A 27,208-nucleotide genomic window follows, 5' to 3' on the forward strand; every position below is an offset into this window, starting at 1 on the left:
TGACCAAATGAGTCAGCTCCCAGGAAGCACAGCTGGCTGCCACGTGGCTTCTTTGCCGTCTGCGGCTGACGGCAAAGAGCCCGTTGCCGTCGGTGGCAGACGGCAAAGAGCCTGCATATTGGCTCTTTTATCTGTTTTTTATTAAATCCAACAATTTTCATCACAAATATATATGACATATATAGATATATTTCAAAAGGCCATTACAGAGCAAACATATAAGATATCCAATACATAACTTCATCATCCAACCATATATATTACATGCATAGTTCCATCATACATAACAAGTTCAACATAGAGGCATCAAACCATATATATTACAATAGTTTCATCCAACGATACATGCATAGTTCAACGATACAAAAGAAACAGAGAAAGGGATAAGGAGCACTCCATCTATGCAAGCTTTCGTCAAGTGAATGAAATCTGCAAAATGAAAAATAAGAAAGTTAGAACAAGAAGAGTAGAACAAGAAGAAGAGTAGAACAAGAAGAAGACTAGAACAAGAAGAGTAGAACAAGAAGAAGACTAGAACAAGAAGAGCATGTCATATATGAGCTAACTAAGTTGAAATGGGTCGTTTATGAGCTAGCTAAGGTGAAACGGATCATTTATGAGCTAACTTAGTTGAAATGGGTCGTTTATGAGCTAACTAAGGTCAAATGGATCGTTTTTGAGGTAACTAAGGTGAAATGGATCGTTTTTTAGCTAACTTAGGTCAAATGGATCATTTATGAGCTAACTTAGTTGAAATGGATCGTTTTTGAGCTAACTTAGGTGAAATGGATCATTTATGAGCTAATTTAGTTGAAATGGATCTTTTTGAGCTAACTTAGGTGAAATGGATCATTTAAGAGCTAATTTAGGTGAAATGGATCTTTTTTAGCTAACTTGGTGAAATGGATCGTTTATGAGCTAAATTAGTTGAAATGGATCGTTTATGAGATAACCTAGGTAAGATGGGTCATTTTGGAGTTAACCTAGGTGAAATGGGTCATTTTAAAGCTAACGTAGGTAAAATGGATCATTTAGGAGCTAATCTAGGTAAAATGGGTCATTTTTGAGCTAACTTGGATGAACTGGATCATTTATAAGCTAACCTAGGTAAAATGGGTCATTTTAGAGCTAACTTAGGTAAAATGGATCGTCTATGAGCTAACTAAGCTAATTATGCAATTTTTGACATAAGTAAGCTAAGTACAGATTGTTTTAGAGCTAACTTAGGTAAAATGGATGGTTTTGGAGGTCAGTAAGCTTATTAAGTCATTTTGGAGGAGAAGAAGCTAAGTCTAGATCATTATGGTAAGCATTGGAGGAAATAAAGCTAAGTCTAGGTCTTTATGCATGTGTTAAGCAAAACACTAGATAAACTTACCAAGATCCAGGAGGTGTAGGAGCGGGGAGGCTCGTGTCGGTAGCTGGAGAAGGATTGTGCGATGCTTGTCTGGAGTTACGCTGCACCAAAGATCATTTCCAATGTCTTGTTAGCATGATGACACTCAAATGTTAAGACTAGCAAGTAATGTCCATTCAAATAAAACTCACCGTGGTCCCAGGAGCAATCACTGGCATCGGCGGAGCGGTCTGTCCTGTCTTCTCGCACACAGACTGCACATTTGGTTTTGACGACTCAGTCATACTAGTTAGTAATGAGACAAACACTACATGAATGTTTTGGCTAATCTGCAGAAGAAACTTACCACAAGGAGGTCGTACATGGCCCTTGCCTGCATGTCATTCCGTGCCCTCTCCTCCTCCATCATCTTTGTCGTCCTCTCCTCCAACTCCCGCTGCCTCTCCGCCGCCTCCGCCAGAAGTTTCTCCGTTCTATCTCTCTCACTCTGTATAGCAGCCTGCAACACCACTCACATGACCATTTGTAATCATTGATGGAAGCGCACACAATGTAATGGAGAAAGATAACTGAGTACGTATCACTAACCTTGATGGCGAGTTGCACTGGCCGTTCACGAGGCCTTATCTTAGGAGCGGAGCTCCACTGGCGCGCCTTGATCTCCGGGAGAGTGCTAGGACAACGGATAAGTCCATCTCCAATGGCTATGGAGCCATGGGACCTCCCGCCACCAGATATCATCACCAGCTCTGGATCAATGGGACCCTGGCTCGGGTTAAAGTCCTCCCCTTTCCTTGCCTTACCCTCATCTCTATATCTCACGAGCTTGTTGTGGGAGGAGATGTTGGTGAAGTTGTTTGCATCATCGAGGTCAGACTGAGAGAAATCCTTGACTTTCTTGAAAGAGGCAGTGTGGGCCATGGCATACAGGTCATACACCTCTGGCACCTTATCTGCCTTATTGTAGCGTGCCTGAAAGAGAGAAACAATGAAAATTAGTAATTAAAGGGCTCAAGCTAGCATGATGAATGAATTGCATGAATCATGAAGCAAACCACATACCCAGTTGCGCCCGAACTGATATAAGTTGGAGCTGCCTTGATGTTGTGTACAATCATCAGATTCCCATCTGCATCTAGTTCGGTTCTTTTGCCCGTTTTGTGCCATGTCATCTGTCTGGCCGTCTCTTCGACCATGAAAAGACGTTGATGTCTTGGTACGATAGGCATATACCGAAGAACACTAACGGGGATTTTGGTCTGTGTCTTCTCACCCATACCGTTGTCTACCACAACATACCTGGAATACTTGCAAATGGGACAATAGTTCAAGTCCGCATAGTCAAGCCTAAACAAGACACATCCTTTCTCACAGGCATGTATCTTATCATAGGGCATCTTCAGTGCACGGAGGATTTTGTCCGACTGGTACAGGTTTGCAGGCATTACATGGCCTTTGGGTAGAAAGCGTCCAAATACTGTCATCATTGCATCATAGCATTCTCTGCCCAAGTTGAACTGAGCCTTCAGAGCCATTACTTGTGAGATGGCATCCAACTGACAAAGCTCAGTGTGCTCATGGAGCGGACGTTTTGAAGACTCCAACATTTCATTGATGGCCTTTGCAGATTCCTCCATCTCCTCGTCCGAATCCCGAGCATCATCGAAGTCTTGCACCATGTTTTCCATCCCGGTACCATGCTCGTCGGTGCGACGACGATCCACCTCAGCTCGGTCACATTGGGCAGACTCACCATGAAATGTCCACACCGTATAATCGGGCGTAAAACCACTCTTCTGCAGGTGTTTGCCCATTTCAGCCTCTGTCCTCTTTTCCCAATTGCCACACCGTAAACAGGGGCACCGGGTTTTCCTCTGGCCATTTGCAAATGCGGCTCGCACAAACCCCTTGGTTTTTGTGAACCAATCAGTGCTCCATTTGTTCTAACCAGTGTGACCGGTGTACATCCACGCACGATCACTCATCTTGACTTTCAGAGCTACTAGACACTCAACAAATATATATATATATAATTCACCATGTATATATTCATCAGTTCATCTACTTTGTCAATTTTATTACGTCCATGCAACCTACACTCTAATAGGTAATGATAGGTCCTAATCCCACCCGAGTATGTTTAGATTGGGTTCATTTTCCCATGCTATGCTCCGGATCCTACGCAAAATTTCGGCAGCACCTCCCCGCTGTTCTCCTGATACACGTCTCTGCAATAAACAGAGAGGATGTGTACCCGGAGAACAACAGGGGAGGCACTGACGAAATTTATGCGTCGGATCCGGAGCAAAGCATATGGGAAAACGAACCCAATCTAAACATACTCGGGCTGTCCATGGATAGCGTTGGACAATTCGAAAGAATCAAGGTTATAAATATGCAAATGCATGCATATTTATAACTATGACGCTTTCGAACGGGAGACACATATTGGTTACGCATACTGATGATTCAAGACACATATATAGCTAGCTATCAAGTTTCATCGGAATAGATCAAATAATTAATGGGGGAGGAGGACATGTCATTTGTGCTCACCCACGAACGAAGGGGCAGAGCTCGTCAAACGCACGGCGAGGTCATCGAACACCAAACCTCGCAGCGATGAAACAACTGCACATTTAAAACTACCCGATCAACACAATTATATATGATGTTTTTCATAACAAAATCGAAAAATATATGACCTAACTAATAATTCACAAATATATGACCCCGTCGGCCTCTGGAAGGCCAAAGAACACCTTTTCGGGAGGTGTCGGGGGTCGGGGTGTCGTGTCGGTGTCGGGGTGCCGTGTCGAGGTTGGGATCTCGGGGTCGGGGTGTCGGGTCGGGGTGCCGGGTCGGGGTCGGGGTGCCGTGTCGGTGTCGGGGTCGGGGTGTCGGGTCAGGCTCGGGGTCGGGGTCGGGGTCGGGGTCTCGGGGTTAGGGTGTCGGGGGTGTCGTGTCGGGGGTCGGGGTGTCGTTTCGGTGTCGGGGTGCCGTGTCGGGGTCGGGGTGCTGTTTCGGGGTCGGGGGGTCGGGGTGTCGTGTCGGGGTCAGGGGGTTAGGGGGTCGGGTGTCGGGGTGGAGTCGGGGTCGGGTGTCGGGGTGTGGTGTCGGGGTTGGGGGGTCAGGGGGTCAGGGGGTCTTCTCATTCTTCTACTACTTCTACTTCTTCTCATCCCCCGTCTTCTACTTCTTTTCTTCTTCTTCTTCTTCTTCTTCTTCTTCTTCTTCTTCTTCTTCTTCTTCTTCTTCTTCTTCTTCTTCTTCTTCTTCTTCTTCTTCTTCTTCTTTCTCCTCCTCCTCCTCCTCCTCCTCCTCCTCTTCTTCTTCTTCTTCTTCTTCTTCCCCCTTCTACTTATTCTACTTTTCGTCTTCTTTTTTCATCTTTTTTCACTTCCTTTAATTATGACTATTTAACTAAAACCTAACACTAGTCTAATATAATCCAATCTAATTAATCTAATCTAGCTAACTATATAACCTAAACCTAAACTAAAAACCTAAACTAATTAAAACTAAACTATTTAAACTAATTAAACCTAAACTAATTAAACTAAATAACCTAAACTAATTAATTCTAAACTGAAAAAACTTAAACTAAAAAACCTTATCTAAACAGAAAAGAAAAACAAAAAACAGAAAAGAAAATAGGACACAGGGGGCGGCAGGGGCTCACCGTGGGGGGCGGCGACGGGTCAGGGACGGGGCGGAAGCGAGGCGGCGCAGCGATGGGGAGGGGAGGGGCAGCGATGGGCGGCGCTCCTCGGGGGGCGGTCGACCCGCGGCTGCAGCGGCAGCGGCGGTTGGTCGGGGGTCGGGGGCAGGGACGGGCGCGGCGGTACAGGGCCTGGACGGCCGTGGCGCGGCTGGCCGATGTGGAAGGAGCGGCGGGGCCGCGATGGAGGTTGGGGAGGGGGGCGGGGCGGCGGGGAGGCCGGCTACGCCGGACGGGGTCGGCGGCCGCACGGGCTGGTGTGGGCGGGGCGATGTGGAAGAGGCGGCGAGGGTGCGGTGGAGGTCGGGGCGCCACAGGGGAGGGGTGCGTGGCGGCGGGGCGGCCGGCTACGGCAGACGGGGTCGGCGGCAGCGGCGTGGTTGTGGGTGGGGAGGGAACGAGAGCGAGAGAGAGTGGAGAGAAGAGACAGAGGACGAGGGCGGGACGGCCGTTAACGTACCCGCCTCTTTGCCGTCCGCCAACGGTCGGCAAACATTCTTTGCCATCCGCTTGCGGATGGCAAAGAGGTGGGGCTGGTGGGCTTGGATTGGTTACACAATAACTGGACCCACCAACCTCTTTGCCGTCCGCTAGCGGACGACATAGTTTCTTTGTCGTCAGCCAGCGGACGGCAAAGAGTTGGCTGATGGCAAACAACCTTGTTTGCCATCAGCCACTTCTTTGCCGTCCGTTTTCGTGTGGCTGACGGCAAAGACCTTCTTTGCCGTCCGCCAGCGGACGGCAAAGAGATGGCGGACGACAAATAAGCTAATTCCAGTAGTGAAACGATAGGGAGTATGAGCAAATTAAACATTAGTTGAGGATAAAGGTTTTAGAAGGACTGACTTACATTAACAGTTAACACCGGCTTTATAATGCCCTTCTCCATGTCAAGGGAAGGATAACTCAAGAATTTCAGCACATAATCTTCTTCATAAGCATTGCCTGTACTCTACATTTTGTAGAGAGTAATTATAGATATGATAATACTGGAAGGGATAGAGGATAATGAAGATAAGATGGAGATTGATGCTACATAATCAACTACCAATCCCTGGAAGTACAAGCGTTACAGGACAAAATGTACTGACAACAGCAATGGGCTACACTTCTGCACTGGCATTGTCTGTGTATTCTACTTGTTGGTAATATTAAATATAGATCTGATCTTTTTTAGTAAATGGTGGGCGAGGGAGATAAGATGCAGAATGCTACAAAATGAACCAATCCCTCTTCCATAATACAAGAGTGTTTTGAACACTCGTGTAATGTACAAAACATTCTTATATTATTGGACGGAGGGAGTAGCTGTTAATGTAAGTACAGTGATAGACCACGTTCAGTCCTTACAAGAGGACTGCAGAGCTAAACCTCTTCAAAAGCATTGGGTTGATTCTAAATTTATGTAAGAGTCCATACGGATCTTATAATGTCCACCAAATGGACGATTACGAGGCTAACATGTGCAGTGATGCTACATAATCAAACAGCTATGAAAGTAAGTATGGCCATACAGGGCAAGAGGTACTCACAAGAGCAATGCAGTGTGCAGTATAGTTGCGAGATTTTGTGGTCCCTTGAGAACGAATGTTCTTCTGCTAACAGTTTTCGTACAAGTGAGACATTAAGGCAAATGCAGAAATGTAGTTCAAATTCTGATGTGATATCATAGATAGTACCTTACGCTTCAGCCGAGACCAATGTGTAACAAGATTATTCCAGTCATCGTCGGATAAATGTAGCACCGGAGACTTTATAGAAATTTCGTTCAGAGGCTTGCCATCGAAGTGCGCTTGCCTTAGGTAGGAACGATTCTTCATCAACGAGTGCTTGAAAAGCGCAACCAACCCTTGCTCGTCATCACAATCCTGTTTGCTCCTCGCCTATTGAAAAGAATGAAATCTTGTGTCTTTTGTCAGCAGAAACATATGCAGTAATGACCATGAATAACATTAGTACATTACTTACGCGTAAGTTGCGGAGGAAGACTGGAAATTGCTCTGTGTCTGCGGTATAATCTTTCCATGAAGGAAAGATGCGCACAAAGTTCCTGACAACAACATAAGCTTCGTCTTCTAAACTGGGAAGAAATGGAACAGGGGTCCTATTTGCTGCAATTGGGGCTCTCTCTGGTTCGAAAAGGGATTTGGCAACTGGATTTGGTGTACTCTTTGCTAGAATGGGGGTTTTGCGTCGTACAGCTGGTGCTATGTCAACTGGCATAATCATACTATTTGCTGCAGTTGGGGTCTGCTGAGTTGGGGCATCAGAAATGACCAGTGTAGTAGGGCTAGAGTCTGCTAGAGTTGGGGTATTTTGTGGGTCAGGTGATATTGCAACTACACCCAATGGGCTATTTGATTTATCAGGTGCCACTACCTTTTCCAAATACTTTCCTTGTGCTCCTCCACGATCAGCAATCGCCCTCTTCCTTTTGAACGTCTGATAGACAAGAACAACATTTGAATGGATAAATATGGTATGATGACAGATGGAATATGTACTGAAAATGGATAGGCAGGGCGTATTCACATACACGATGTGTAAACTAAGCTAATGGCAGTTCAACAAAGTAGAAGCAATGCAAAGCATCAGTTGCAAGATATGTGCGAGCAATGTAACCTTGGAAAGTTAGAGCAAGTACCTTGATGGGTGAATAAGATAGGGCATCTTCCTCTGACTCCTCCACTAGGGAGCTACATTGACTTAGGTCTCCCTCTAGCTCAGAATCACTGTTAGGATCATATTCTGAGCATGAATCTGTAGATGGAGAGCATTTGCATTGCATTGCATCCAGACTTGATTTCAGTCCCTTAATGCCAAGTTTGACAGCCATGGCATTGTTCTGCTTTATTCTTTTCATGCGCGCAAGCTCATAATCATTATGATGCTGTTCAGAATCTGAGATTCATGAAATCATAAAAAGTAGTCAGATTATCTATGGAATGCATTGCGGATTCAGCTCGGAGAGTGTCTCCCTATAAACCCCTGCATATGCAAAGTTCACCTCCCCAACCATGCTGACCATACCACACACAGAAATACAAACCCCTTATGTCTCTATAACAGGCAGGCACACATTTCAAAAATGAAGTAGGAACATTAGAATCATATGAAATTCATATTTGAACAAATAAACTAAGCGATTATGAGTGGCATAATGTTTAGCTTCAAGGGTGGAGTGTTGGTAGTGCGACACAAAGCAAGTAGGCAGATTGTATTCCATGTAAAAGATCGAAACCTATGTAAAAGCTGGAAATGACACTTTCTTTCTATACAATGCAGTGTTCGTTACCCACACATGATGGAAGAGATCACATAGAGAAATACTATTCACTCATGTCTACGGTTCCAGTATTTAGAAACAGGGTGGTCCACCCTAAAAGAATATTGACAAATATGACAAGGCAAGCATAGATGTAGTGAATCAATCATTTACTTGTGAGCTTACTAGGACAAGTATGCAGAATTGTAACTGCAGTAAGAGACCGTCCAAAATCTGAATGAAGAAGTTTGTCTAGCACTTATTGTTTGCAACTAATCGACGTGAATAATTGGATATTTTATCGAATGAGTAAGAAAGACAAGTAAAATTGTCAACAAACCTGGCTTGCAGTAGTAATCTGGGTCAATGTCACTACGACCAACAATCCAAAATGACTAGTTTCTGTTCCGAGGGCCGGAATTTTGAAAACCCTGTGAACTTTAGAGGTACTAAAGATTACCGAAATACATCTGAACCATTAAGTGTAGGTAGCACTGAGCACACAACAAACCCTAATGACAGTCCTGCCTAATGAGTAATGAATCAATTAGAAAATGGGTGATGAGGAGTGGCTGCTGACTGTTGAGGACGTATCTCAGGTTAAATCGGGTTGGCTTCGTGGGTGCTGCACGCCTGAGCCCTGAACGGACTAGGAAGGTAGGCACGGCGGCGCGCCCGGGCAGCGGTGACGCTGTTGGGAGAGCTGCTCCTGGCCTCTTATTAGTCCGGCGTCTCCTCCTAGAGTCATGCCGTCCGGGGACGGCAAGTCGCCGGCGAGGCAGGCGGCTGGGGGCGAGTAGAGATCGGAAGCGCGCAGCAGAACAGAGGGGAATCGGGGCCTGGGACGACCCAAAATCCCAGGGTGGGCCGGCCCACCGTGGGCACCGTGTAGAGATACACACCCGAGCGGCGAACATGCATTTTCGAAACTAATTTAGGAACATTTAGCTGACCAATTAAACAACTCTGTTTTAATAATATCAGATTCGTATTTGAACAACTAAGCTTGTTTAGCTTGATGGGTGGAGCAGTGTTATCATGACACGAAGCACATATTCTGATCGTATAGTGATCATAAAAGGGGGAAACTCTAAGCATATTTTTTTTAGCAAAAGAGGGTTTCCCCTCCGATTTCTATTAAAGAAACCACCACGGAACCAACATGATCAATTAAACCCTAAGCATGATCAATTAAACCGTATTATAGCTGTGCCATGGCAGATTTGAAGCTGCAAACCGGAGAAATGATATTTAGCATCCATTTTTTGCTTCGAACTAAGAACTAAATTCTAAGAGCTGAAAAGAAAGTAGAGTAACCAAGTTAAGATCTATTTTCTGGTTGAGATCAAAAAGTTGAGGAGATATGAAGTACCACCTCTCTTGCGGCGCCGTGTAGGCATCGGGGGTGCGATGGCTGTCAGTGGCGTTGAAGAAGATCTGCGACGGTAGACGGGTGCATCGGGGGATAAGTCCCGTTGCGATGGAAGAGAAGGTCGTGTGAGCGGCCCCGGCAAAGAGGATGACGGCGCCGATGAAGCGAGAGGACGCGATGCAGGGCTAATGGTCCGTCGCCGTGGATGAGAAACGTCCATCTCTAGCAGTGGACGACGCGGTCTTGGTAGGCGCTCCGGCATGGTGGAGGACGGTGGCGATGGATGTGGTGGAGGACGGCGGCGATGGATGGGGTGGCGGACGGAGGCTGGTGTGGGGATGGGGTGTTCTAGCGCGGACGGTGTATGAATGGGAAAATGGAGGGAGAGGTACGGGGAACCATGTTTTTGGGACGCGCCTGTCTGAAATATGGGAAAGTTACGAACCTAGCCCCTGTTTAAAATTTGGACGTCTCGTCGGTTGGGGATAGGATGGTAATCTCGCATCTCGCCAATATTTGCCCAGAGCGATTTCGGGCGAGGAGAGGGTGGTTGGCGCCCATGGTTGGCGCCCACGGTGTATGAACGGGGCTGACAGGTAGGGCGGTTGTGTCACGTCTGAGTGAAGTTACAAACCTGCCCCTATTGAAAATATTTGCCTACATCGATTTCGGCCGAGTCGAGTTTGTTTTGCCGCCCACCGTGTATCAATGGGGAATGGAGGGAGAAACAGAGGTCTTTCGGACGAGCTTGAATCAAATGAGTTTTGCCGCCCATGTTTGACGCCCACCGTGTCGGAATGGGCTCAGAGGCGGTCGTGTCACGTCTAATGGAAGTTACTAACCTACCCCTATTTAGAGCAGTGGAAATCGGGCCGATGGATTGTCCGTGTAATGGGTATATAGTAATTTCCATCTCCCAAACACTTGGCTTCGGGCAGCCGACGTGGGAGTGGACATTTTGCTGCTTCTTTCGAATTTTGGGACAATAAGCATCCACGTTTACCCTGACAACTAAATTCGAATCCATTTTGTATTCCTATATGAATCTTTATAAATCATTCTATGTGTTTTTATATATCTTCAAAAGGACGACAAAGATGTATTCCACTGTCATATATGAATATGGTATACAAATGCCGATACTCAAATTCAGAAACTAGAATCCAGTTTAAGGTGAATTCGAATATTTGGAACACTTCATGTCCAACTCAAATGTCACACGCAGCATAATGTGTACTCCCATTTAGATATGTACACAAGCGATGTATCAAGATTCAAATACCGAGTCAATCAACCAAGAATGTACAGAACTAACAGACATATAAACACTTATAGAGTATATGGATCAATAATATCAACTAACATACATAAGCCAGGCCCCTGTACTTTTTTTTGGCTACAACATCATCCTTTTTTTAGCCAGCATCTTGGCCCTTTCCAATGCGTGCCACTTATGGTCCATCTATACTACTACTATTGCTGAATGCACATTCAGCCCGATTGGCATATTTGTAGGTCTGGCACAACAATCCAAATGAAATGTCTCCGAGTCTTATCAATTGATACAGACTTGTGCTCAAATAAAATTACAAACCGAAAAACAAAAAAACAATTATTACATGATCTCTAAAACAAATGGTTTGATTGATTACATGAACAGACAACACAAAGGTTATTCAACTATGGAAAGAACATTTCACCTATGATTTACCAAGTAGGAATTTAATTTCCTTTTTTCCTTCAGGACCTTAACAATCTGGTCAGTCTCAGCTTGCTTCGTTTTGAAATCCACCAAATATTTAATGGTTGTCTTGAGTACTGCTTGTGATTGTGCTGTTTGCGTCCTCAACATGTCAACTTCATCTCTAAGTGCAGAAGCAGAATCTCTTTCTACCACTAGTTTAGCCTCTAGAGCATCAGCAGTTGGCAATTCATAATGCACGATTGGGCCGGTGCCACTGCTATGGGATGATGCAACGTCCATGGGGACCTCGCTCTTTGATCTTGGGCTAACTTGTTTTGCCATTAAAGTTCCAATTGGATTCAGAAAACATCTCAACTGGGAGTTCTAACAGCAAACCAGTTGAACAAACAAGGAATTAAAGAGTTTCAATTGGATGCTGAAAAGTAGTTATTAACATCATTGTAACCCGTTGTTGAAGCAGCAAAGCAGTTAAACAAACAAGTAGATATTTAAGTTAAGGCAAACAGGTAATTCTTAACAGTAAGTATCAAACACATAGATAGGCGCAGTCTACAATATGATTAATAGGCTGTGCCATTATGTAATCAGTAGCAAACTAAATTAAGCCAAGCAACGTAATTGAACAATTTTGCAAGAAGTGGCTAACTAAAATTCCGAGAAGCAGGTAACTGAACTTACGCTAGTTCTTTGTACAGGCACACTGCAACTTCTTTTTCGCTTACAAGGTTGTACGAAGGAGTCCATGGCATCAATTGCTTGGATACGCAGTCCCAATACTTCTTTCTTCCCACACTGCATGGGTAAGTCGAATGGTTAATCTGGTAAGATGGTGCGTCCTTGATATGTTATATGAGGACGTGTAGTCAGACTAGTTGTAGCCAAACACATCACACTGGCTTTTACTGTATATTTCATGTGATTACTTTTGGCATATCGAGATCTAAGCAATCTACAATAGGATGAAAAGACGGGCATCCTTCGCATTATTGGCGAACTCAGTTCATAGAAACAAGCAATTCAACCATTCTGTGGGTAAATCAAAAGCGCCACTGGAATATTTTCACTATCCAATCATACACGCAAAAAGGGGCGACGCCACCATAGGGGCTGGTATGGGCGGCCGCCTCAGGTGGCTGGAAAGTGTGCACCTAGTTTGAGTCGTCCAGGTTGGCCCACGCTACTTTTGTTCGTCCCAACGCACGAGCAGGCAATGTAGAAAATGAGGAAAAATGTTTCAATTAGGATGGGCCAATAACATAAGTGCAAGGCAGGCCCTATAGCAGGCTCATGGCCCAAACGAGCGCCTCCCATATTGATCGACAGCAGGAAAAATCCCAATTCATTCGCTCCTAACCTAGCCGCCGCTGGACAGATCGACACAGCACTTCCTCGCGCCCTCGTTGGAGGGCGGTCGCCGGGCTTCAAGCGAACGGAAGGACAAGAAGATGAAGATCCAACCCTGGGTGTAGCCTGCGTGGGAGGCAGCGGCGGCAGCACGGGCATGGCATCGAGCTTGCGCAAACGGACAGTCGCAGCTTGCAAGAGTAGCATGCGCAACGAGCAGGTACATCACATCCCTGATTATATCTAATTCAACTCTTCAATTTCTGGCCAATAGTTAAACCTGACGGTGTTGTAAAACTGCTTGTATGTAGGAAATCTATGAGAAAATGAAACCAATTTCTACTTATTTTATAACTCCCCCAATCAATACTGAACTGACTGAATCTGATGTATCTAATCAAGTTTCCGGTGCAAACATACAAGCTCATGTTGTTCTTGAGCCTGAAGTGTTTAATGAACAGACTGCTAATGAAGGATTTGATGCAAACATTTTACATGCTCCTGGTGATGAACATATAGTGTCTAATGAGGGATCTAATGCAAGCATTTTGCAAGCTCATTGAAGGATTTAGTGTCTAATGATGATCTACTATGTTGAGAGAGACAGAGATTTGCAGGCATTGATGACAAGCAAATTATAGTGCATTTTCATAGCTTGAGGAAACGTCGAGGCCATCTACCAGAAAGTCCCCGTATCATGACAACATAGCATAAATACTTTTATAATCTGTTGTTTGAAACTATTGCCATACTTGTGCAGGATAGATATATTGATATGCAGTTTGTGCACTGGTTATACGTGCAATTACACTTCGATATTTTCAGCCAGAGAACGAATAATTCAAGCAGGTACAGACCATGTTTGTAGTCCTTGTACACCATGTTGCATTTTGTGTTTTTTGGTGCTTGCATCATTTAGTGTTTATAATCTGAACTACTTTGGATCATTAGCTGGTTTTCAAAGTGCATGTAGCTTCACATTTCTCAAGTTATGTTGATTTCCGGAGTGCAAGTGCCTTCGTATTTTTCAAGTTAAATGTTCGCCCCTGGTAACTTGAATTCGTGGATCAGCCACTGCACACAAATCATACACGAATGCCAGTACGCATTAAATGAAATGCAGGGACTTACGCTAGCTCGTTGTACAGGCTCACTGCAGCTCTGCTTGCGCTTGGGATGTTCCATGTACAAGTCCATGTTACAACTTGCTTGGATGTGCATGCCTTGTGCTCCTTGCATCCCCCTTTGCATTTTTGACACGGCGAATGGTTGATCAAATAAGAGGAATCGACCTTGATATTGTACCGGAGGATAGATACTTACAAGCTTATACGGGTGTGCAGGATGTGTACCAGATCCTGTAGCGCCGTCATGCTTCGCTAAAAAATGGATTTGCTTGTTTCAGATGATATCTCCAGAAGAAATAAGAGTTAAGGTCAGAGTTGGATAGGCGTGTAAGCTAAGAGAGCAGTGAAAGGATATCCAAACATCGTTGGAACAGTGCACAAGGGAGTGATGTGTGGATACCTAGTTCGGGCCGGCGTTTGGGCATGCTTGCCTAGCTAGAGTGCGGGTCACTTCAGAGCCGTTGAGGGTGATGCGCTGGCGTTGGCTGGCCGCGCATGGATGCAGATCTTTAGTGGCAGCAGAGCGCTATGATGCGGTGGACGAGACCGTTGGTGAAACCCCAACGGCCTCGGGGGGCGGAGGTGCGACGATGTGCTCGGTGAAGTAGCCCCGGTGAGCTGGGAGACGGCGTCGGTGAAGCGCACCTGATGCGGTGGAACTCGGTGTCTGTGAGGCACGTCGGTTGCGGCCGCCGACGTTGTCGGTGGACCACCCGGTGCGGTGGACAAGGGCGCAGATGAGGTAGGTCCGGTGCGGTGGTGAAGCGCGACCGTCGTCTTCGTCGTCGTCGTCCGGCACAGAGGTGGGGAACGGTGGGGAAAGAGACGAGACGAGGGGCGATTCGAGGGTTGGCGGCGAATTAGGGATTTGAGCAATCTGGGCGCGGAAGGGGACGGTGGAGAAGAGAGATTTTGCAGGGCTGGAATTGGGGCCGCCAGATATTTCAATCCAAAACGTGGAAGCGGGAACTTATATTGTCGTCGTCCTTTTTTTGGGGGTAGGTGGGGGGTGGCTGGGTGCTACGCGTCTGTCCGACACACGCGACCACCCCGACAGGACTATGCTTCGGTGCCTTAAGGCACCTGCCATTGTGTCCTTGACATGTGGGCCCAACAGGTGGCTGGCCCACATGTCAGTGACCCAAAGGCAGTTGCCTTTAAGGCACCGAAGCAGCGTCCACCCCGACACGACCCTGGTGTGCCTGGTGCGCCTACATTTGAGAATGCAAACGAATCTTCTTTCATTTGCAAACGAATCTGTATGTATTACCATGCCCGTGTTTTCCTTGCAATAATTAGTCATTCGAAACGAGATACTCTATCCGTTCACTTTTGTAAGTCGTTTCAGACAACTTAAAATGAACTGTTTTGCACATTGTCTGAGATGTCTTCAAGGTCTTATAAAAGTGAACAGAGGGAGTACTATAAATTAATTAATGAGGAGTTATTTGAAAAAAATCAAAACGGTACCCACGCTAACGTGGATTAGAGTGTGTGTCACATAATTAGTTATTTGAATTAGAGTGTGTGTCACGTAGTTAGTTACTTGAATTACAGTGTGTGTCACGTAGCGATCTCCAATTCTAATGTGGATTTTGCATTTCACTGTATCCACGCTACTTTTTTAATACAAATTCATATGTATATGATGAACACCATGGTAGTGAGAAAAACTTTTGGATGGATTCAAACATATGACCTAAAAAATAGCACAACAAACTGAGTCAATGTCAACTTTTCGAAACTTAGTATGGCACGAATTCGAAATAATTACCCGTATGCCTGGTCCTCGGTTCAAATCTTACAATGTACACCGAATTGAAACATCGATATTAAGTCTCGTACTATGTACATTCAAATGTTGTTTTTAGCCCCCCCCCCCCCGGACAAACGCTACATACTTCCTGTATCGGTCAATCTTCCTCTCGTAACCACCTTAGGAAGCTATCGGTTTCCAACACACGTTCATTCTTTCTCTCCATGTTTCGATCTTCAAGTCTCTCAACTACACAACCCCTTTTTCCACTCTGTTACCAAATGTATTTACCTCACACACCCGCCATTGCACCCCATGACGAGCTCTCTCTCACTCCCCCCTCTCCCTCTCACCCTCTCGCGCTAAATACATGCATTGCCTATCTAGCCCCCAACCTCTCGTGCGCACGCACACACGTTGTATATCTAGGTCACTCCCTCGAGACTGTCTCACTCTCTCTTCCGCACGGCGGGCCACACTCGCTCAATCTCGCTCTCTTTATCTGAGTCTCGTTTAACCTCGTTTTCTTTCACACACAAATGATATATCTCCCTGTTCGGGCCTCGATCGACACACTCTATACTCTCTCACGCAGATTGTCTATCTAGGTCAGTCCATCCAAGCCGCCGCCACTCTTTCGACCTCATGGTGGGCCACGCTCACTCAATCTCTCTCTCTCTCTCTCTCGCTCTCTCTCTCTCTCTCTCTCTCTCTCCGTATGTCTCGATTGACCTTGCTCTTTCTCGGACAAAAACGATATATCACCATGTTTGAGCCCAATTCGACCTATTCACATTGTATACTCTCTCACGCACATCGTCTATCTAGGTCACTCTCTCCAACCCGTCTCACTCTTTCGATCGCACGGCGACCCTATGTGATCGGTTGACCTTGCTTCCTCCCACGCACAAAATATATCTACACGTCTGTGACTGGATCATCTCTCAAGCTCTATCTTACAGCCCTCACCCTTGCCAAAAAGCTCAATCGGACAATATGTCTTCAGAGCATATATATTTGTTCAATGAATGTCGGACCACACGCACTTTGTCTCTCTATCTATATGTCTCTTGATTGACCTCGCTTTCTCACACCGTATCTTCCACACGTTGAAGCTACTACCTCTCCATCCCTCGCAAAGCGGGAGCTATTTACATTGCGAGGGGCACTCCAACCTTGGATTAATTTATGTAGGCATTTATTCCGGTCGGTTTAGATTATATTTTCGTAGCATTCGGCCCACAACTACTCCAAACACCGTTGCAACCCACGCAACTCCCCTAGTTGATTTCCCTCTGGCTCGGTCATCGCTCTCTCGCACGTCCTTTCTCGCCTTCAACGTATGTTGTTCTCTTTAATTATTATAAATAAGCTACAAAACTACACACTGATAGTCCACTTGGAATGGAACAAATTTCGACCCACAAATTAAAGTGCTACAAACTACACACGGAGGGGCCCACATGTCATGAAACAAATTTGGACCCATATACAAATTAAAAAATAAAGGACGAGGATCGAACATGCGACCGGGCCTTCAAGCCGCACGTCAATAGGCACCATACGTAGAATAGCAATGTTTGTTGTACCCCCTTTGTTCACCTAATCTTTTTATATTACCACAGCCTAATTAATGGATACCATGTAATATTATTTTTAGTACTATTCGCCTTCACTTACTGGTGGGTTCCATGTGTGCTCTCTCTCTCCTCCCCTTCTGCGTTTAGACGCACGGGCAAACAGGAAGAACTCGCGGGCGATGTTGCCGTTGACCATATCTGGACGCGTTCACAAGTCACGGCACCAGTTTCACGTACTAGCAGCACTAGTCAGTGTGTACGTGCAACGCATGTTAATTTGGAAGTATACTAAGTGCATGCGGATATTAACTACTAGGATATTATTTGCGTGTTGTCATGTGATTAGCACTATTTTTGGCATGAAATTAACTGCACGCTAAATGTGTTGAGCGCTCGACATTGAAGCAGTCTAGGTCGTTGGATGACAAGGAATACATGTGGCTTGATGACGTTTTATATTTAATTTGATACGGCTCTAGCAGAACATTCAATCGATCAAACCATACATTCGTTCAGTCCGACTCCGACTTTAAATTATACGACGATCGATATAAAATAAACGGAAATGATAAACGTTCGGATTTTAGGCATGGCAATCCGAACGTTTTTCATGGCAAATTTAGAATACGCGGCGGCGGCGGGGGCGTCTCGTGGTGGGAAGCGGCTCCTCTGCCGTGCTCTGTGTGTCGTCGGGCCACTGACCGACGGCGACGGTGGCGTCTTGCGCCGTTGTTGGCGTACTCCTGGACGTTGGCCTAGCTTCAAGGAAGGCCAAAATGGTCTGGACTTCGGAGCGAGTCAACTGGCGGGAGGAGGCGACTGGCGTTGGTGCAAGGAAGCGGTCGACGACGGCCATCCATGCCGCTGAGGGGGGCACTGGCACCCGCGCGGGGACAGGCGCTGTCAAAGGCGCGGCGGAGACATTCGTGTGCACGGGCACCGGCACGGGCGCGCGCGTCAGTGCACGCGCAGGCGCATGCGCTGGCAGGTGCACGGGCACCGGCACGGGCGTGCGCATCAGTGCACGGGCAGGCGCATGCGCTGGCAGGTGCACGGGCGCGTGAAAGTCGGCGGGGACCTCGTGGAACCCCGTGGGATCAAGCTCGGCGACAATGTGCGGCTCCCAGCCCATCAATGCCACGGGGATGGGCGCTGGCGCAGTCGGGGCGACGGGAGCTGGAACGGGAGCGGGGACAGGCGCGGCGTCTTCCCGCAAGGCCAGTTCAAGCTCGTCCCAAAGCGCCTTATGTTCTTGAGACTCCGGCTGGGTGTCTTCCTCAGGAAACTGGAACACTAAGGGCAGACCATCGTGATGCGGCATGGCGTACGTTTAGGTCAGGCTAGTTGGAGGTAGACGACAGGAGAATCAGAGAGGAAGAGAGAGGATTGTAGCGATACCGGGTAGTGCGGGGTTGATTTTAAACTGCGGCGCCGGCGACATTAAAAGTGGGAGCAGTTGGGACGACGGTGGGCGGCGGAGCCAGGTCAAAGGGCTCGCCTCCCGGTGAGCCTGCACAGCGGTCTGCTCGCACGCCTCCCTAACAGCCGGCGCAGCGGTCTGCTCGCACGCCTCCCGTCGACTCACACGCTTGCTCGGACGACACCTGCCGATGAGAAGCGGGGACACGTGGCGGCACGTAAACGCCCACAGTTTCAATAGTGAAAGCGTTCGCCTTAACGTGACAGGTCTTTGTTCCAAAATACCTTGGCTCTTCATTTGTGCAACTTGTCATAAGCAGCTTGTCTCAAATTGAAGAAGAAACTTACGAAGTAATATTTGTGCCATATCACGTGACCATGCTTAGTTTCAAGAATTTATGCTCACTTTTGGATTTTCTGAAATTTAAGATCCAGGATTCAAAACAATATCATAACCTGCATCATGCAATAAATTTTCAAGCCGTACATCTATCCTGTTGTATTTCTTAAGAAAGGATTTGGTCAAACATTTTTCTTAGTTAGACTTCAGACAAGTTATATATGAAGAGTAAAAGGATAATCCCTCCGTACCAGTGCATTGCCTGATATATTAACTCAAGTACTAGGCACGAACAAACGGGCTCAATTCTGTGCTCATCCTGGTGTAGTAGTAGTAGTACTAGGCAATGCAGTTGACGGGTGACCTTGACGGGCGGCGACCGAGGGAATTGAACCGTGCTCGGAACGGTAGGTCATGTTGTCTAGTTACTAAAGCATCCATCCGTTGTTCATCGGTAGTCATTATGGACCGGGGACATGAGGGGAATTTCCTAGGGCTGGAATTCTGGCCGCCAGATATTTCGACTTGAAACGCTGAGGCTCGACTGGTTGGGGTTGCCTAATGTGCGTACCACGCACGCCACCGAAGGACACGAGCCCGGTTTTTTTTAGGATCAACACGAGCCAAGGTCTGGCTGGTACGCCGTTGGGTCCTACCATTCGAGAATACAAAAGGAACCTTTTAAATTGCCAAACGAATCTATGTGTATTACAATACCCGTATTTTCCTTGCAAATACTAATCTCAACGTGGTAATTGATTTATGACGAGTTGTTGAATTAGAGTGAGTTTGTGATATACTGATCGTGGATTTCACATTTCATGGTATCCCTAGTAAGTTTTCCAATGCAAATTCAAATTTAAAAGATGAAGAATATGGAGGTGAGAAAACTTTGTATGTATCAAGCATATGACCAGACACACACACACACAGAGACACACACGCACGAACACAACAACAATCCAATAAGTATAGTGCATCTATTTTTCCAAACCATGCATGTATGACACGAATTCAAAAATAATCCTTATATTCCTAAATATTAGTCTTTTAGAGAGTTCAACAAGTGACTACATACGGAGCAAAATGAGTGAATCTAGACTCTAAAATATGTCTATATACATCCGTATGTGCCAGTCCATTTGAAGCCACTAAAAAGACTAATATTTAGGAACGAAGGGAGTAAAATGTAAGACATCCATGGTCCTCAGTTCAATATTTAAAATGAACATGAAACTGAAACATGAATATTAAGTCTAGTACTACAGCACATGCAAATGTTGTGTTTAGGCGGAGATATGATTGTCGGGGGTCAACCCCTCGACCTTAGATAAAATTGTGGAGCTCTGTTTAGGGTTATTTAGATTATATTTGTCCCCACCCTCCCAACCACCGATTGGTTGTGCACCCCCACCCCTCCTCCCGGGAGAATGTCATGTGCCACCATACCTTAGATGCTATATGTCGATACGAGTTGCTTGGAGCTTGTAGATCTGAGATATAGCAGCTCACATGATGTGTCTTAATATTTTTGCAGGAAACCTTGATGAGTTTGAGAATTGCACACAATTTGTACAAAAACTACTTAGATGCCCTTTGATCCCATATCCAACGACCTCGAAGCTCGTATCACCGTAGCATCTAAGATGAAGGAGGGCATCATATTCTCCTGTATGTAAGGATATCATGTGCTACAACACCTTAGATGCTTTGGTGATACAAGCTCTTCGGAGGCGTTGGATTTGTGACCCAACACCTCCTCGGTGGTTCGAATGGTTTTTTGCAGAAAAGCCCCAAAAGAGTTCGGCCACTGCTTACAAGCACAAAGACTGCTCAGATGCCATTGGATCTCCGATCAAACGACCTCCAAGCTCGTATCACCGTAGCATCCAAGCTGCGATAGCACCTTATGTTTTCTCGCACGGGAGAGTATGAGGTGCTCCCGCACCGTAGATTCTATGGTGATACGAGTTCACTGACATCTAACGGCCCACAGTAGGAGGTTTGAATGTTTTTGCGATATACGACTGATATAGTTTGGGAAATGCGCAGAAAGTACAAGTACTACGCATGTGCCATCTGATCACTGATCATACGACCTAGATGCTCATATCACCGTAGCAGGTAATTAAGCTACGGGGAGCACCTAATATGAGCACCGGGGAGCCGTTGGATCGAAGATGCAGCGGCACACACGAGGCCTAAATGTTTTATTTGCAAAAAAACCTTTGGAGAGTTTGGAAATTGCGCATAATTACAAAGACTACTCCCAAGCCATTGGATCTCGCTTCCAACGGTGTAAAAACTCGTATCACCATAGTATCTAAGCTGCGGGGTGGATGTGATATTCTATGCCGCTTTAATTTTTTTCGCAAACTTGCAAAATACGTGTAACTTGTGCCGTTACTTGTCTAACCGCGCAAAGTGTTTGTTCAAAAAAACCATCCTACACTGAAATATCGGAACAACACACGGGGGTCCCACTTGTCATTAATCAAATTTGGACCTAAAACTAACAAATCTGAAAGACGAGATTCGAACTGGCAACCTGGACTACAGAGTGTAAGTCGATAGCCTGAAAAAACGAACGGTTGTTGGCTTTGTCCCATAACTTGATTTTATACAGTACTTGCGTTGAGTAGAGTAGAGGGAGTGCCTCGTCAACACGTGCATGACCGTTGTCTCACTTACTGGTGGGTCCAAGGTCTGTGATCTCAATCTCTCTTCTCTCCATCGTCTAACCTTTGCACGGGCACACACGAAGAGCGGCGCTAGCTTGCCCTGGTGTTATTACAACTAAAAAAAGGCTTGGAAAATAGAAGAATCGCCTAGAACAAGAGACGTTGTGGCTGGTCGAGACGGAGCTAACCACATCTATCCTCCGTGCCATGTTTGCATGATGAAGCTATGTGGCTAGTGGGGTGTTTTCGACCGACTGGCTGGGTCCCGAGGTCGAACCATAGGTACTACGTCTGATACAATATATTTTTACACGCACATTTTTCCTCCATGCCGACACGTGGCACACCCTACCGCGCGGTTTCGGGGTCCTCCCGGGTGGTGCACGCATATATTCTTCCTGACGTGGGACACCCTACCGCGCGTTTTCTGGGTCCTCCTCGGTCGTAGCGCCGAAGCAAGTAAATGAGTCATCAAATCACGAAAGACCACCTTTCCCGCCGAGTACATCAGTGAAGCACGGTGGCTAGCTAGTTGGGCTAGTTCGACCGATTAGCTAGGCCGCCGCCACATTTGTTTTTTCACCCTTTTTTATCTACTTGTCGGCAGGTAAATTTAAATATCCACCGCGGCGTTGCTCTGGTGTTTGGGTGCGGCAGGATTTTTAATTTTTTGATTGACGGGAGCAGGCGCGGCAGCAATTAGTCACGATGACTCCGCCTGTAAAAACCCACTGCTCCCTGATGTGAGAAGTCATCGACTGGTGTTTTACCGTGGTGAAAACAAAAATATTCCCCGCTCCCTCCGCCTTCCCGTAGATTGCATTGCCTTTCAGCCGTTTCGCCCCATTTGCTTCCTCTCCCCATTGCTTCTACCTGGTGCCATGGTGGCGCAGAAGATCACGGAGTCCGAGGTGAGGCGCCTGACACAGGAGCTCCATGTCAAGGATGCAGAGCTCAGGGTCAAGGACGTGGAGCTCCGTGAGCTCAAGGAGGAGAGGAGTGCCATGCTCCTCCGTTATGTGCGGGAGTTCACGGAGCTTCAAAAGCGGCAGGCGTCCACCACAAAGATGCTCGAGGCGTCGGCGGCGTTGCTGCAGAAAGCGGGAGATACGATAGGCCGTCAGGGGAGCCGGCTGGAGCGCGAGCGGGCCGATCGTGACGAGGTCCAGGATCGCCTCAGCCACTTGGTGAACCAAGTTGCCATGCACGTGTTGCGGCTGCGCGATGCCTACCGTCGTGCCAGCGCGACGATGCTGGCCGTCGGGCTAAACCCGTTCGACCACCCGGTCGACTTCAACGAGCTGCGGCTTCCTGACCTGGTCTCCTTCTTCACCTATATCTCTGAGGAGCTAAGCCGTCTCCGCGCGATGGTGGGGGCTGAGCTGGACAAGGAGGGGTTGCGGGCTGCCGTCGCCGTTGCCGGGCGAATCCTTTCAGGGCTCCGTCACCGGAATCCATTCGTGCCATTGGACGTCGTCTTTGACGAGCTGGCTCCCGTCGACCGGGAGCGGGCTCTGCGGGCGGTTGCACCCTGCATCCCCAATGTCGTGCGCCTCGAGAAGCAGAGGGACTTTGGTGGTGTTTAGGCGCCCTCTGCATGGGCATGTCCATGTCTCGGCGCAACATGCCCGTTGGATCAAACTCAGACGGTGCAGATCAGTCACTGTAGCACAAAGCGTGTGGGTGTGTTTGGTTGCATTCTCATCTCAAGATAGTTGTTTCCTCTTCGTGTATTTTTGTCAACCTACTAGTGTGGACTCATGCACCCTTCATGCACTCTGCCAAACACCCACAAGTGGGTCGAGAAGGGAACTTTTGCTCCCATCCCGTGCACCCTTCATACACCCTGCCTAACACTATTCGTGCTTCATATGGTTCATGTTTCGTGGAGTACTGTAGCACCGTACTCTCCGTGCGCTGTGGACCTAGTTCTGTTAACATTGATCTCACCGTTCATTCTCGACCGGACAGTCGAAAAGCGGTACTATGTTACATATAGGAGTAGTTGACATGCGCACAACATCATTTGTTATCCTCATATCTTACTACACTAGCAACAAGATTGTGTAGTACTGACGTATGAACCACTGCACATGCCTAGTAGTAGGAGCACTGTGTATGTTCAAGTGACTGCCGTGTTTCGCACTCCTCCGTCGTAAGAGTGGAAACGCTTGCTGTACTCATTTTTTTCTTCAGAAAAACAGTGGACACGCTCTACCGTGCGGATCCTCCTCCAGCCATGCACCAAATTACTCACTTTCGCCGACGTGTGGGACAGCCAGCACCTGGGTTCACCAGCCATGCACTAAATTACTCCGTAGTAGAGTGACGGTAGACTACCTTGATCGAACCGCCACAGTAATGCCCAATGAGCCGTCAAATCACAAAACCCCCTCCTTTCCAGCAGTAAGTTGGACGGACGAAGCAACCATCATTTCACTCTTCTCTTTTAGCTTCCTCTCTTGAAGAAAACCCCCACTCGCTTCGCTTCTCCCTCATCTCGTTCCTCCTTTCACCCTTCTCTCTCAGCTTCCTCTCTTGGATGGACCCCGGAGCACTGGCCGACGTGATGTCTATGGCTCTGGCCAAAACCGTCGAGGCTCATGGTACGAAGAAGCGCAAGCACCCTGCCGAGACTACCGCAGACAAGCTCAAATCCATCGCCCAGTCCAAGCCCCCCTCTCAGGGATCCCTCATTAAGCAAGTCCAGGTAATGTCTCTTGTTGACGATCTTTTTCTCGATCTTGATCGTGTTTTTTCATCTAACACGCAGTACTAGTACTGGTAGTACAACTTTCTGGGTGATCTTGCATATGGTTTTAGTGTGCCAAATGACGGTTCTAAATTCCTCTTTTGACCAAAACATGCGAGAGGTTGACACTGATTTCTTATAGATTACTTTCAACTACTCCCTCTGTCCCAAATTTCTTGTCTTAGATTTGTCTAGATACGGATGTATCTAATACTAAAATGTGACTTGATACATCCGTATCTAGACAAATCTAAGACAAGAATTATGGGACGGAGGGAGTACTTTATGAACATCAATGCTACCTTTTAAGAGGGTATATTTGCCTCAGTAACTTGTGTTATGGATATTGCATGTAATCCCTCTGCTCTCATGCCTTTGAAGACATGTTCTAGTGTCTTTGTTCACTCATTTCTGTGCGTATATGTAGTCATATATGGAGTATAATATCGAAAATCATCTTATATTTCTGAACGGAGGTAGTAATAAAATATGGTTTCTGTTTGAATTAGAACCAGGTCCGCGGTGGAGATGAAGTTCTCAAAGTCATGCCGTGTGAACTGGTAGACCTAATGATGAGTTCTACTGCTGAACTATCCAACTGTTGTGTCCTTGTCGCCACGTGTCCTGAACTAGTGTTTTCCTGTAGCATTGTTGTCAGGTGTGTTCTCGAGGCTGTACTTGACCACAACAATTTCCTGGCTGTGCCTTCGATTACGAAGGGTGTGGTTCTTGTAAAGCTTCCCAACAAATCTGATGCGGCATGTCTTCATCATCATGTTTATGAGTGGAAAGACCACTCTGTTAGGTTCTCCAAGGTTGACAAGATGGTGATGGTGCATGTAGACATCTCACACGAAGTCCATGGCCTAGTCAGTTATGCGGGGTTCATCCCGTAGGTCGGTGGCAAGAAATAGTCTACAGAGTTTAGTTAGTGCAACTTTGCTTGTCTGTAGTAAGTACTATTGTTCAGTACTTGATTTGTGTTTGTGAACCCTGTATTGTTTATTAGTACTGCCGCTTTTGGTGTGTGAACGGTCTATGTTAATGTCTATGTTAATGTCTGTCCACTCAATTCAGTCTGTATATTTTGAAGTATCCAGATCATATTTTTTGTGAGGGTGGTTTATCAATTATGGTTACACTCCAATATCTGTATGCATTGCAGGGTTTATCGCACCCACCAGGATTTCCAGTCCCATGGATGTTCTGTCCATACGATTTGTCACGACCTTTGGACTGTCCTGCTTGTGGGAGTAGGCGGGGCCCCTGCATGCCACGCGTAGTTGGACGATCAATCTTCTGCTTAGTACTTCAACATAGTGATTTCCTGGTAAGGATTCACTCGTGTCACATCAAATAAATCTTATTGATTTACTGTCTAAATCTTATTGATTTAATGTCATATTTTCTTTCTTTTCCTGCAATTTTACGATGCAGGTTTTGCCATGTGACATTCATCATAGAATAAACCGTTTGGTTTGCTCTACGATGGCTATTTTTCCAGGTTTCACTTCTTATGTCGTGTCAGTAACGAAGGCACTGTCCATCACTTATATTACTGGAAAAAATTGGATCAGTCTGTTGTCTGAGTACAAGTTGAATCCCTATGATGAACTGCAGTTTGGTTTAACAAAAACGCCACAATTAGTCCTTCTCGCGTCTAGAAGAAATGAAGAAAAAAATGGATCACGGTCACGGATCCTAGTCAAGTTAGAAAGCTGATCATAGCAGACCAGACACGATCGCCGCTGTCTCGCACAGATCGAGCACCGGCAGTTGCTCTAGCACTGACAGCGGCAGCAGCTCCGTCTGATCCAGCTGAGGATTGGGCAACGACCGCGTCAGCGGATCAGTCTGGTCTACCGGAGGATCGGGCATCGACACCGGCACCAGCTCTACAAGGAGCACCATCTCTGGCAGCAGCAGCGGCTTCGGCACCTACACCAACACTTGCACTTGCATCTGCTCCGGCCCGTGCAGTTGCACCAGCAACAGACTGGGCTGCAGTTCGCACTTCATATACCAAAGTCCTTACAAAAACCGACATGTCCACCTTCTTGGTAAGCATTGGCCGCCCAAGTGCTTCGTTCTTTTTCTTTCCATGTTGTTTCACATGATTCACTGTGTTGATCTAAATGTTTGGGTATGTCTTCTTGTTTGCAAATAGAGAATTCCTAGAGCAACGAGGGAGTCGTTCAACAATCCAGGCGACCGCGGCCATGTTTCTCTTACCATGCGCAGCCTTGGTGTGAATGAACCTGCTCAATATACCGTAAGTACAAAGGATGGTTGCATGATGATTGATGCTAAAGGATGGTCAAGGTTCAAATCTAAATCATATCTTGCGGTAGGGGATGATGTCAAAATCGAACTTTCTCGGCAAGGAGAGCTGGTCCAAATCAACTTTGAAATTCTTCAGTAGCAGCACGCAACTGCCGAACTGATCTATCCTCCAAGAGATTTTGATGTAATAATCTGGCATGGTGAAACAAGTGTCCTGTGTGTATAAGTAGTACGACAATATTATTTATCACATGGTATATCGTTGATAGAATTGCAACTCTGATTGCTGGTTAGGAACTGTCGTTTGATTTCATTCCAACAGATGCCGTGCTTTATTCAATTTTGTGTATTCGCCTTGCGACAGCATCTAAAACCAGCGCCATACCGATCGCTTGCAATATGAAAAGCGCTGAGGTAGAACACATGGGCCCCCAAACATGCAGGGTCGGCCTGCGGCCCAAAGTCCAGAACCGTGAGCCTATCTGAGTATTATATTCTCAGCTGAA

Source organism: Aegilops tauschii, chromosome 7 (genome assembly GCF_002575655.3).
Source record: "Aegilops tauschii subsp. strangulata cultivar AL8/78 chromosome 7, Aet v6.0, whole genome shotgun sequence".
NCBI lineage: Eukaryota > Viridiplantae > Streptophyta > Magnoliopsida > Poales > Poaceae > Aegilops > Aegilops tauschii.